This window comes from Sus scrofa, chromosome 1, assembly GCF_054392235.1.
Source record: "Sus scrofa isolate SSC_HxYL_T2T_F1_AM1 chromosome 1, Sscrofa_HxYL_maternal_Yorkshire_Landrace_v2.0, whole genome shotgun sequence".
Taxonomy (NCBI): domain Eukaryota; kingdom Metazoa; phylum Chordata; class Mammalia; order Artiodactyla; family Suidae; genus Sus; species Sus scrofa.
The window spans coordinates 146,460,376-146,470,463 of record NC_139383.1 but is presented as its reverse complement, the minus strand read 5'-3'; the positions used below and the strand labels follow the sequence as shown (position 1 = coordinate 146,470,463).

At 44.3% G+C, this 10,088-nt stretch overlaps 1 protein-coding gene across 13 annotated transcripts in view; it reads left to right on the top strand.

Annotated features, from left to right (window-relative positions):
• Window positions 1-299: 299 nt before the first annotated feature.
• Window positions 300-10,088, top strand: part of FMN1 (formin 1) — a 467,182-nt gene continuing 457,393 nt past the window's right edge. For 6 of the 13 annotated variants that reach the window (XM_084975416.1, XM_084975406.1, XM_084975442.1 and 3 more), the window contains exon 1: window positions 300-372. The gene's annotated coding sequence lies outside the window, so the exon portion shown is untranslated. Of the gene's footprint in view, window positions 373-979; window positions 1,019-10,088 lie in introns of all 13 variants that reach the window. The other 7 variants (XM_084975395.1, XM_084975468.1, XM_021098316.2 and 4 more) reach the window with 2 other exon arrangements.

Below are 10,088 nucleotides of genomic sequence, written 5' to 3'. Positions count from 1 at the left end.
TGCCCAGCAGCCTGGATTTGCGTTGCCCAATAATCTCATTGCGCCCTAGCCAGGCCCAGCGGCTCGGCAGCTGATTGGGCACCCTCTCCTCCCACCCCACCTTGCCATCCGCCCGTCCAGGCGCCGCAACGCGTTCCCATTGGTCGTTAGCTCTGCCGATCAGTCTACAGCTTGCCTCCCCCAAACAACCCGTCGGGCCTGAGCGTGCTAGGGAGGCGGGGCCTCCTGACTGGGGGGTGGGAGCGGAGCGGGGCGGGGCGGGGCGGAGGCGGGGCCTCGGCGGAGGCTGGCGCAGCGGCAGCTTCAGGCTCAGGCTCTGGACTCAAGCGCAGCATCCTCGCTGCAGCCGCTACCGCTGTTGCACCTGGTCAGGTAAAGAGAGCCTTGTCTGTCCTGCTGGCGGTCTGCCCCGCCTCTTCTTCCCGACCAAAGGCTGTCTGCTCCGCCTCCTGGGGCTTCAGGGATCTCAAAAAGAGGCGTCAAATCTGTTTGCCCGGCTACCTTATCTTCCTCCCCTTCTGCGTCTCTTCCTCCACTCGCAACTGAGTGGTTTCGAAGTGTGTTGTTGGCCTCCCCGCCCCGCGTCTTCCTAACGCTCCTCACTCCAGAACTGCCGTTAACTCCCAGCCCTCTTGACCCACCAGTGCAGTCTCATTCCCAGCTTGGCAGGGGAAGGGTGGCGGGGGAAGGGGGGGGGGGTGGCGGGGAGGGAGGGATGCAGCTCTTTATTTTGAAGCTGGATGTGTTTAGTTCTGAGGGGGAAATACTTCAGTGGGATTGGCTTGAAAACAGAAGCAGCTTCATGATTATGATTGGTAGTGCCTAGAAGGATATCTGTTGCTGCTTAATGCTTACATTTATAGATGACATTCATCATCACTGTTTTCTTCTTTCCCCATCTTCTTCATCATCTCCATCACCATCACCACCAACAACAACACCACGACCATCACCATCAACATTTCTTTTCCTCCATCAGAGCTCTTCAAGTCTTGAAAAGCAGACTCTGTTCAGGCATGTAAGTGCTGACCCCCAAATAATAAACAATGACCTTGCCTCCCTGAAGCCAGAGACAAGTCCGTCTTTAACGTAAGGACAAGTAGCTGGGTGAATGGAAAGAGTTTGCTATCCCCCTTTGGGCTTGAGATTGTCACAGAAAACCCTTTGTCTTAATCATCCACACTGCTGCCTGCTGGCTCCTAGAGAGTTTGACATTGGCCCTAGAAGACTTCCGATAGGCTGAATGAAGAGCCTAAGACCAGTGGTATGGGCCTGTGCAGTATGGATGTTTCAGTCATGGAGAGATCAATTTCCAGACCCAAGCCTTTAAGAGGAGCTGGTCAAGTAGCTCAGGATTTGACTTTCTTCCACAGTGGCTCTAGTTGTACTAAAGCATGATTCATGTTTGTGTGTGGGGTATGTGTCATCATATGCTGTGCCTTCTTGGGGGATCTAAGTTCCTGGAGAGAGTTACATTGTGTTGTCTACAAGAGGTAGCGCCTTATGGGCACACTGTTGGTACTCAGCAGCCATCTCAGCTGTTCTTAAGGGTTACTACAAGATCACTTGGATCTCAGGCTTCTTGATCTTTACTCAGGAGGGAAACAGTAAAGCTGAAAATTGCCTATCAGATTAACTGTCGTTGTGGGAGATAGTGCCTTAAAATTGTTATAAAAGGCTCAGCGATGTCTAACCATTAGTCTCCTTTTCCTCAACTGTGTTTATAGTGCAGTAGGACCAATGAATCAGATGCCTTTAAATATGCTGCAGGGACAAAGAAGCAGTGGCTTTGCTGGAGGGAAACAATGGATAAAAGCTGGGAGGCAGTGTATCCTAATGGTTAAACTCATAAACCTGTCACACGGGTTCAAGTCCTGGACCAGCACTTACCAGCTGAGCGGGTTTTGGCACGTCACTGACCCTTCGGAATTTTAGCTTCTTGTCTATAAAATGGGGATAAATATTACCTGCCTCACAGGGAAGTTGTTAAAATGCTCAGTAGTTCCTGGCACATAGTAAGTAGAGAATGATAACACTTTCTGACAAGGATAATAAAGGTCAGTGTTCTGTCCCTAAAATGTGTGTTTTTACCTTATTGTCTTCTCCCACTTTTTTGGTCTCAAAAGTGGGGGATGGCCATCTTTGAGGCTCCTTATAGGACTCCATCTTAAGAAAGGTGGCATGGATTTAGACAGACCTTTCTCTCACCAGGCTGAGCAAATGCTTCGCAAACTCTATCAAGATACAATAAAGATGTAGCTTTAGAGAAGGTTTCTGGACCTCTGGGCTGTCCTAGGCTGCTCCTTTCCCCCTGGGTGTTACTCAGTAAATTGTGCTCTTTTACAGAATCACTAGTAAATGCATTGTGTTCTGCCCAGGAGAAGCAAAACTACTTCAGATGTCCTTGGGAATTGCAGAAACCCTAACTTGCCAGCATGGAAGAATTAGTATTTTACGCTATTTTTATCCTCTAAGAATATCATGTTTTTCTTTTCCCTTGTAGAAAATAGCACATAGTTATTGAACATCCATGTGGTTGAATTTTCTTAAAAAGAAAGATGTTAACAGTCATAGCTGCCCTTTGGGGATACTTTGAAATTTAGAGTATATCGTCAGTGGTATTCAGATATTTTCTGTTGTGCAGGATGGAAGCCCAGCAGAAAGAATTCTAAGCAACAATGAGTATTTTTGGCTAATATAACTGAATCAGGCCCAGCCTCTGATGTCTTGGTGAGGCAGCTGGGCTGCACCCAGCCCCTGAGATTCAGATGCTTTCCTGGTGGCTAGCTTGTTTTCCATCTATTGTCTCTATCTCTTTTAATTCTTTTATTTCTGCTCTTCATTCTCTGTCTTGGCATTTTTCCTTCCTGTCACAGACCTTGTCTGCTCAGCATATTTATAAGCTCTAGATTCGCATCTATCTAGCTCTTTAACCCAAGGATACCCCCCTTCCTCCTCTAGCTCCAAAGTCAGTTCAAGGGAGGAGCTGTGATCCATCAATGCTTGGTTTAACTCTGTTTGGAATGAAGGTTTTGGCCAAGAGGATGGAGTACTGTGGGTCCTATGATTGTCTGGGAGTGGATCTCCTATTCTCTTTAGACATGGAGGAGTGGCCTTCCTTCCTCTTTAGACATGAATTCAGTAGAGCTGTCCCCAAATAAGGAAAAATGGGAGGAGTGGGAGCAGACTAGAACTTGATGTGATGATGGTAAACATCCTTGATAGCAGATGCAGAAACACTCCACTCCTACCTCACATATAGTGACTCAAACTCATTTTATGTTGAAGCTTTGGACTCATGCATGTCATCTCAGGCAGAGGTGTTTAGATGATTTTTGCCTTGACTAGTTTTCTTATTAAAAACCCTACATGTGGAGTTCCTATCGTGGCTCAGTGGTTAACAAACCCAACTAGTATCATAAGGACTTGGGTTTGATCCCTGGCCTTGGTCAGTGGGTTAAGGATCTGGTGTTATTGTGGGCTGTGGTATAGACTCGGCTTGGATCCTGCATTGCTGTGACTGTGGTGTAGGTCAGCAGTTGCAGCTCTGATTTGACCCCTAGCCTGGGGACCTCCATATGCTGCAGTTGTGACCCTAAAAAACCAAAATAAACAAACCAACAAAAATAACCCTACATGTATAATTGTGAACGTTTCTCAGAGATATTTAATAATATACAGTGATTCCACTGTTGGTAGATCATGTTTGGGGGTTATTCACAATCTCTTATAGGGATTTTTGTTTAAAAGGAGCCAGTATTTTTAGGGGCATATAATCTCTGTGTTAAAAACCAGCTTTATTCTGAGCAGGTCCCAGCCTGTGGGTTGTTAAAGTTATAGCCATTAATCTGATTTGCTTGATCTTGTAGAGATGCTAAACCATGGGAATTGTATCCTCCTGGAGTAAATATGAGCTTGCACCAACAGGCTGGCCTTGGGAGGGAATTGAAACATCCCTGCATTTAGTGTCTGCAAAGAAGTGCTGACAAAGCAGTCATCGCGTGCCCTGTAATATCATTACTGAAGTGGGAAAATGGAAAGGAGGCCAAGAACCTCCTTACCTTGTCAGCATATTACAGCAAGCCTCTGGGAAATGGACCATTCACTCCCACTTAGGTGTCTGGCTAGATGTAGAATGAGTTTCAGAATAATCTGTGTTTCTGTATTTCTTTAGGCTTTGAAGATCTAGTACTATAGTTATGTATCGGGTGAGGGGAGGGAAGATGGTTGGTGTCCCTTTAAGCTACCTCACCTCACCACTTTCCTGAAATGTCCTCTGTAATTTGCCTCTGCAGGAAGTGGGCTACTGGCTAGGGTTTTTTGTTCTTTTTTTTTTTTTTTTTTTAAACCAATTCATCTATTTTCTTGCCTTAATCAAAACTGACCTGTATTGTGTCCCATCTTATTAGAGCTGTATCTATTTCTCCATTCTAAAGTATCACAGATCATGAGTTCCTGTCGTGGCTCAGTGGTTAACAAATCTGACTAGCATCCATGAAGATGCAGGTTTGATCCTTGGCCTCTCTCAGCGGGTTAAGGACCTGGCATTGCCGTGAGCTGTGGTATGGGTCACAGTGGCGTCTTGGATCTGGCATTGCTGTGGCTGTGGTGTAGGCCAGTGGCTACAGCTCCGATTGGATCCCTAGCCTGGGAACTTCCATGTGCCGCAGGTGCGGCCCTAAAAAGACCCAAAGTAAATAAATAAAGTGTCCCAGATCATTGTTAAAGATCAACATATTTTAAATTAAACACTTTTTGCCTTTGGTCTTCTAAGTCACAGTCTATTGGGGGAAATATTTTGGAGGTAGACAGAACTTTTTTTTAACAAGAGGAAAACAAACAAGTTTATTAGCATGTGCATCAAGCTTATACTTGGGAACACCCAGATACCCGTTAACTCCAAGGAGTAGTTAGAACTCAGGCTTAAAATCATTTTAGGCTAAAGGAAAGGATTTTGGGGCTTCTGGGTTGGGGAGACACATTATGGGAAAGTGACCAGGAAAAGTATGGTAAACAAGGGTTGTTTAGTAAGGTCTGTGCCTTTCTATTGATAAGAGTAAAGAGTTCCCTTAGGGCGTGGGAGAAGAATACATCTTTTATATAGGAATTTATTTTATAAATGTATATTTTCTTTACAAAAAGAAAACTTGTGCACTGGCCTTAGAGTTTTCCCAGCATCTGCTGGTATGCAGTGGTATTTAACTCAAAATAATCCATATGCCGAAGAGGCATATTTCGCAGTAGCATATTCTGGTACCCCTCATTCTGCCCTTTGAAATTTCCCTTTTTCCAGGAAGTTTTAGATCTTTAAAGTCAAGCTGGTAGCTGTAGAGAGATTCTGATTGGGGTTTGTAAGCTAAGAGATCTACAAAAGGGGACAGAAGAATCCCACAGCAACAGGGCTTGGGATAAGGATACAAAGGCAGAAAAGGACAAATTTAAGGAATTGCCCCAGCTCAATGAATCAGCCTCTCGGTCCTGGGATAGGTCAGTGCAGCTGAACAGTTGTATCTCATGTCAAGAGGTGGTAGTCTAGGTGGGAGTGCCCACCTAAGTTAGACCTGAACATAGTGTGAAAAATCAGGCCCTTCTGATTGATCAGAAGCTTACCCCAGTGACCCACTCATGATGGTACTTTTGGTAAACCATAAAGTTTCCCAGACCTTGACATTTGCATAAATGAAGTTTCAATGATTGCTGAGCTAGGGTGGGGAAAGAGCCTGATTTCTGAAATGCATTTCTATAGTAAAACAAAAACAAAAACAAAACAAAACAAAACAAAGTTTAATGGTGAGAACAAACTATAAACCCAGTTTTTGAGTCCAGAGAGCAGTTGGTCAAGATTTCTAAATGTTGGGTTCAAAGCTTTCTTAGAAGACAGAAGGAGGGCAGGCAGTGGCAATTTGATGGATTTCCTAGTTTGCAGTTTTCAGTGACTCTGGCAATGGCATTGAATGTTCCAGGGGACTTTCTTTTTCTTCCTTTATTATTTTTTTTTTTTTGCTTTTTAGGGCCACACCCTTGGCATATGGGGGTTCCCAGGCTAGGGGTCCAATCAGAGCTACAGCTGCTGGCCTACGCCATAGCCACAGAAATGTCAGATCCAAGCTGTGTCTGTGATCTACACCACAGCTCATGGCAGTGCTGGATCCTTAACCCACTGAGCAAAGCCAGGGATCGAACCTGCAACCTCATGGTTCCTAGTCGGATTCATTTCCACTGTGCCATGACGGGAACTACCCAGTGGACTTTCTAAGTGACCTATATAGCAACTAGAATGAAGGTTGTGTATGCAGAACTTTTAAATATTCACGTGGGTCATCAGAATGTAGGCATTAAAGGACAAGTAACAGCTGCAGGCAGAAGGCTGCCTGAGGGGCAGAGGGTAGATAAGGCTGAAAAGTAGGGCAGGAAACACCATTATGTTGCTCCTGTTGAGGAATTGGTATGAACATCCCAGGAAGGGTGCTCTCATGCATGTTTTTGTAAAAGAAGCACAAAGAACATGAGATGTTCAGTAGACCAGTATTTAAAATTCCAACCAACAGAGCAGGGCATGGCTGCACCACTTTCTCTATGGTTGCTCTGTTTTTGCCCACATTAGTTTCGGTCCACACTCATCCAGGCTCGGATGCTTTCTCCAATGATCTCTATGAAACACCGAAGGAAAAATGTAGATGTTTCAGAGAGGAAGAGAGTGTCTATTTACTGGGAGAAGTTCACCCCAGTGACCCACTCATGATGGTACTTTTGGTAAATCATAAAGTCTCCTGGACCTTGACATTTGCACAAATGAAGTTTCAATGATTGCTGAGCTAGGATGGGGAAAGTATTTTGGAATGACGATGGCTGTCCTAGCACTGAATGATCTTTTTCTTCTGTGAGAATTACCACTGGGCAAATGTGGTTATGTTGAATGGGTTCAGTCCCCAGGAAGCAGTCACTAAAATCTTTATGTGTTATCCTTGTGAAAGGGTACATTGCAGCTTTGATTTGTTGGCTGATTGAAAGCTCGTCCCTATGACCTTAGCCCTGTGAGTCCTAAAAAAGCCATTTCTCACCATTACACTGTGTAGTCCATGTAGCTTGTTGATATTCTCGTCTGAGAAAAATATTCTCAAAGTCTTTTCCAAGGGCAGGCAGTGGGTATGAGCATGTCTTCCTCTGTGTCCATCCTGTGCTAAATACAGGAGATTTAAGCTCCTTCCCTTGTTTACCTCTGCACAGTGGGTAAGTGGTGCTGTTCCTCTGGTATAGACAAGCAAATCCGGGCCAGGAGAGGTTACCATGCTTGCTTAAGGGTATGACTGTAAATGGAGCATGGGTAGTATTTACTTTACATGCTGGACTTGCACTCCATCTTCTGTCTGTGTCCTCATAAGCCACAGAGAACATTCCTGGCTTTAGAATTTTTTAAACTTTCAAAGAAGAACAAACCATAAATATAGTGCAGTCTTCTGGGTATGGATTTAGTAAAAAGCAAGATTTGCTGTTTTTAGGCATTAAAATGATTATCATGTCTCTTTTTAGATAAAAGCAGCCAGTTTAGAAAATGTTCTGAGCCTAGTTCATATTTGGAGAAGTAATTTTTTAAAAGCCCACAGGTCTGCAGACAATAGAATTCATCTGCAGAATTGGCATCCATCCCATCCCCATGTGCCAGTGTCCTTGTCTCCTTTTATTTCTGTTTCTGCTGTAGAATCTTCTACCTTGTACTATAGGAGGTCAACTGGGCTTATGAATCTACTCTTTCCCACCCACCCAACCCCCAACTAAATAGGAACAGATCACATCACCTTGTGTTAAGATCACTTGCTGATTTGTGCTCTGAAAACATAAGTTACTTTTAGATTTTGTGATGATTTGAAAGAGCTGAAACTCCATGATATCCTAGAGTTATAAAGGAAATTGTGGCATGTTGAAAAAAAAAATACTGTTTTCTCAAGCAGCATCCTTTTATTTCTCACTCTACAATTCTTGTACCCAAGTTATTCTCTAGGTAGGTGACAAGATATTTTTCTAGTTGTGCAGTGGAGAAAACTGAAATAGGGAGATCAAAAGTGACTTGCCCAGTGTTACCACTGTGGCACAGTGGGTTAAGAATACAATTGTAGCAGCTTGGGTCACTGCAGAGGCATGGGTTCGATCCCTGGCTGGGTGCAGTGGGTTAAAGGCCCCAGCAATATGGCTTGGATTCAGTCCCTGGCCCAGGAACTTCCATATGCTGCGTGTATGGCCATTTAAAAAAAATAACTTGCCCAAGGTCACTCATGATCGAGAATATAGATCTATGTCACCTGACTCCCTGGGCTTTGTTCATTACATCGCTCACCTTCTCTTCAGGAATAAACAGGTCTGCCAACCAGAAAAATGAACAGACAAGTCAACTCTTAGATTTTGGGGCTTAGTTCTTTTTTTTCAGTTGTATTTTTGGTTACCACATATCAGTGGCTGCTAAATGGCAGCACCGTTAGCTCGATTTAGAATTTTAACCAAGGCAGAATTTGTTAAGAAACAAAATCTGTATCCATAGTCAATGATGCTGGATTATGCACTTAACATAAGAGTTTAGACCTCATCTTGAGTATTCTTACCAAAGTAAATAAATACTTGTAAAAAGATAAACAAGATTCTGATAGCCTAGTCACAAACTGGGCAAATGACAAAGCAAAAGGGAGAGTTGGCCGAAGACGCCAAAGCAGTTGCCAGGGAGCTTGTGCTTGAAACAGATCTGAGAAGGAAGAATTGCACTGAAGAAGAGAGATGGGTCTCTTGTCTAAGACAAAACATATAGATGTATGACTGGGACCCAGGAGAATAGCCTCAGGAAAACCAAGGTCAGGAGCAAGAGGATTTGAAAACATTGCTAAAGCAACTCTTATGAGAGAAGGCTTTTACCAATCAGTGCATCCAATCAGTGCATGATTTATAGATTCTGCTGCTTGAATAAGATGAGGTCAAGTTCATGAGAGAGAGAGAGGGAGAGGGAGAGGGAGAGAGAGAGAGAGAGGGAGGACGAGAGAGCAAGAGAGCGAGAGAGAGCAGAGTTCCTGTCCTTTCCATTCAAGAGTAGCATGAGAATCTCTATCTGTAAAGACAGGCGTATACAACTATCTCATCTCTGTTTATTTATTTATTTTTTTACAAACCAAGTTCATGTCTGTTTCAAGCCTCTTCCTTCCAGGAAGGTGAAAGACTTACTCTCAGTTCTTCTTAGGATCACAGACACACATCCCCAGAGTTGTGTCAAGGCTCCAAGGGGCTGATGCAGTGGGACAGCATTGGGAGAGGGGACCCTCTGGTCACTGAGACATCTAACTGCACAGGTCACTCCGTGGCACTCAGTGTTTCTGCTCAGGTGGCTCTTTCAGTTACAATTGCCCAGGTCATCTTTGGTCCACAGAATTCTTTTAGTGACATTTTTTAGGGTTCATTCTGCCTAGGTATACCTCATACCACTTGGAGGCTTGTGGTTTGCCTGGGGACACTGCCAGGAAGCAGGGCCTGGCTCTCCCTCCTCCAGGACCTGTAAGCCCCTCTCTCTGTTCCCAAGAGCCCTGGGGGCTCATCTTCCACGTTTCCTCAAGATTCTTCATGTCCATATAGCTCATTTCTTTTTACTTCCTTCAAACAATTCCCTATGTTCTCAGTGTTTGGGGATTTTGGAAAACAAAATCCAGGAATATTCTCAGACTATTTCTCTTTCCTCCTTGCCATGTGCCTCTCCTGATGCAGTGAACACCAGTTCCAGGGTACCTGCCTGATTGTGAGTGGGGGGAAGGGGTCCAGAAAAAGGGAAAAACACAAGGAGAATTTAAAAAACCCCTAGATTAATATCCTAATAATTTGGGGTATCTGCCTTATTCTCTTTTGTTGTCCTTTCTCTAAAAATGTATCTCAGACCATGTCACTGGTCTGGGCTACTTAAATCAAGAATAGAAAGCTTACTCAGGCTGGTCCAGTTGAAGTCTATTCCCCAAGAACTAGCATTTAGGATTGAAGGGTGGCAGTGAGTAGGAGCGAGGGGACTTAAGTCACGGAGAAGTGCTCCAGGGATGGCCCTTGAACGCTGTGCCAGTGGCTGTTGG